This window comes from Lithobates pipiens, unplaced genomic scaffold (genome assembly GCF_037356315.1).
Source record: "Lithobates pipiens isolate NorthernLeopardFrog02 unplaced genomic scaffold, aLitPip1_a1.2 Scaffold_16, whole genome shotgun sequence".
NCBI classification, from domain to species: domain Eukaryota; kingdom Metazoa; phylum Chordata; class Amphibia; order Anura; family Ranidae; genus Lithobates; species Lithobates pipiens.
The window spans coordinates 237,452,034-237,455,729 of record NW_027507748.1 but is presented as its reverse complement, the minus strand read 5'-3'; positions in this window follow the sequence as shown (position 1 = coordinate 237,455,729).

Genomic DNA, 3,696 nt, shown 5'->3' with positions numbered 1-3,696 from the left:
GTGACAGCCAGCGATACTCCATGTTGGTACACCTTTGCTGCTTTTTTTTTCTTTTTCTCTCTCTCTCTTCCTCCCCCCCTCTCTCCAATATGGCATTTCTCTCTCTCTCTCCAATATGGCATTTCTCTCTCTCTCTCCAATATGGCATTTCTCTCTCTCTCTCTCTCTCTCTCTCCCTCTCTCTCTCTCTCTCTCTCCAATATGGCATTTCTCTCTCTCTCCAATATGGCATTTCTCTCTCTCTCTTTTTTTTTGCGATATGGCACTGCACACTTTAACTAACAATTGCATGGCCGTGCGACGTTGCGCCCAAACAGAAAAGGTTTTACCCCCTTAATGACCAGGCCATTTTTTGCTTCACTTTAACTGACAATTGCGACGCTGTACACAGATAAAATTGATGTCCCTTTTTCCCCCACAAATAGAGCTTTCTTTTGGTGGTATTTGATCACCTCTGCGTTTTTTTTGTGCACTATAAACAAAAAAAAGCAACAATTTTGAAAAAAACACTATTTTGTACTTTTTGCTATAATAAATTAAGAAAAAAAACAAAAACTAATTTCTTCATCAGTTTAGGCCGATATATTCTTCTACATATTTTTGGTTAAAAAAAATCACAATAAGCGTATATTGATTGGTTTGCCAATCACAATAAAAATCGCTGATCACCGTCATTACTAGTAAAAAAAAAAAAAAAAAATTGCCTAACTCTATCCCCTATTTTGTAGACGCTGTAACTTTTGCGCAAAATTTTTTTTTTCGCAATAAGCGTATATTGATTGGTTTGTCCAAAACAAGTAATAGCATCTACAAAATAAGGGATAGATTTAGGCAATTTGTATTTTTTTTTTTTTTACTAGTAATGGCGGTGATCACCGATTTTTATCGCGATTGGCGGTATTTGATCACCTCTGTGGTTTTTATTTTTTTGTGCTATAAACAAAAAAAGAGCGACAATTTTGAAAGAAAATAATCTTTTTTTCTTTCTGCTATGAAACACACCCAAAAAAAAAAAAAAAAAAATCAAATTTATTCATCAATTTAGGGCAACATATTTTTTGGGGAAAAAAATCCAATAAGTTTATATTGACTGGTTTATGCAAAAGTTATAGTGTCTACAAACTATGGGATATTTTTATGGCATTTTTATTTATTTTTATTTTTTTACTAGTAATGGAGACGATCAGTGATTTTTAGCAGGACTGCAACATTGTGGCGGACAAATCAGACACTAAGGAGGTTATTTACAGTGCACTTGAAAGTGCAGTCGCTGTAGATCCGAGGGGGACATGCAAGAAAAAATTTTTTGGGCAGGGGTGATATTTATTTTATAGCAAAAACAAAAATTTTTTTTTTCAAAATTGTCGCTGTTTTTTTGTTTATAGCACAAAAAATAAAAAACGCAGAGGTGATCAAATACCACCAAAAGAAAGCTCTATTTGTGGGCAAAAAAGGACGTCAATTTTGTTTGGGTACAGCATCGCACGATCGCGCAATTGTCAGTTAATTATTCACAGTGTTGCATCGCAGAAAAAAAGGCCGGGTCAGGAAGGGGGCAAATCCTTCAGGGGGCTGAAGTGGTAAAAGAGGAGCTCCAGGCCCCCCCCCAACAAAAGTACCCCTACCATTTCACAAAGAAAGTGTAAAAATGGTTAAATGAGACAAACACACTTTTGAAAAATTCCTTTATTAAAAATAAAAAAAATAAAAAAAAGATTCCAGCGGTGCTAATCCACTCTTGCTATCCAGCGATGAATCTCCGGGGTCCAGCGATGGATGATCATATCCAGCGACGGGGGATCTCTCAGTCCTGCGCTGTCCATACATCCGTCTTCTGTCTCCACTGCGGAGACACTGCGGGGATCCCAGCGCTGACGTTTCTTATATTAGGAGGGTGGGGCCACCCGTCACCTGACCCGCCGCTCTGACGCTTGTGAGGGGAGCCAGGGATTCCCTAATGACGTATGAGTGACCCCGCCCCCTCTGATGTAACGGAAACCTGTGTTACATCAGAGGGGGCGGGGTCACCCATACGTCACTTGGGAACCCCTGGCTTCCCTCACCAGCGTCGGAGGGGCGGGGTCAGGTGACGGGTGGCCCCGCCCTCCTAATATAAGAAACGTCAGCGCTGGGATCCCCGCAGTGTCTCCGCAGTGGAGACAGAAGACGGATGTATGGACAGTGCTGGACTGAGAGATCCCCCGTCACTGGATATGATCATCCATCGCTGGACCCTGGAGATCCGTCGCTGGATAGCAAGAGTGGATTAGCACCGCTGGAATCTTTTTTTTATTTTTTTTATTTTTAATAAAGGAATTTTTCAAAAGTGTGTTTGTCTCATTTAACCATTTTTACACTTTCTTTGTGAAATGGTAGGGGTACTTTTGTACCCCCTTACCATTTCAAACGGGGGGGCCGGGATCTGGGGGTCCCCTTGTTAAAGGGGGCTTCCAGATTCTGATAAGCCCCCCACCCGCAGACCCTCACAACCACCGGCCAGAGTTGTGAGGATGAGGCCCTTGTCCTCATCAACATGGGGACAAGGTGCTTTGAGGGGTCACAGACCCCCAAAGCATCCTCCCAATGTTGAGGGTATGTGGCCTGGTACGGTTCAGGAGGGAGGGGGGCCGCTCTCTCGTCCCCCCTCTTTTCCTGCGGCCTGCCAGGTTGCGTGCTCGGATAAAGGGTCTGGTATGGCTTTTTAGGGGGACCCCCACGTCAATTTTTTTTTACATTTGATGCAGGGTTCCCCTTAATATCCATACCAGACCTGAAGGGTCTGGTATGGATATTTAGGGGGACCCCCACATCAATTTTTTTTTAAATTTGACACGGGGTTCCCCTTAATATCCATATCAGACCTGAAGGGCCTGGTAATTGAATTTAGGGGAACCCCCACGCTTTTTTTTTTTCTATCAATGATTGAATGAATTGTCGGCTAATACAGAGAACACTCATTGAGTTTTCTCTGTATTACGGGGAGCTCCGCAAGTGATTTTAAAATACTTTTTTTCCTGCACAAATGACACTTTGTGCAGGGACAGTTCTAAGCACCAGAAACATGCGCCCCTTCACAGGCATACTACAGAAACCCCCCAGGTACCACATTTAAAGGAATATTACACTTTTATTGTTTCACTTTAATCATTATTAAAATCACTGCTCCTGAAAAAACGGCCGTTTTTAAAACTTTTTTTTGCATTGATCCATGTCCCCTGGTGCAGGACCCGGGTCCCCAAACACTTTTTAGGACAGTAACCTGCATATTACCCTTTAAAATTAGCACTTTAGATTGTGAACGTTCGAGTCCCATAGACTTTAATAGGGTTCTAAAGTTCACACGAAGTTTAGGTCTGTTCGCAGGTTCTGGTGCGAACCGAACAGGGGGGTGTTCGGCTCATCCCTATGTATCACCATATTTTTAATACATGGTGTGTTTTTTTTATTTGTTTTGTAGGTGATGTGGAAGAAGAATCCCATTTTACCAGTGAAAGTGCCCAGATCCTGATTGGGGAGATAATGGGGTGCAATCGGGATTTGGAAAATATACAGCAAAACATCAATGATGTTAAAAATAAAATGAAGAACATTATTGATGTTTTGGGGAGAGTGTGAAACAGCCCAAACTAGCTAGGGTTTTATTTTTTGTATTTTAAACTACAACTTTTGTATTTTTAGAAAATCCAAATTTGGAAG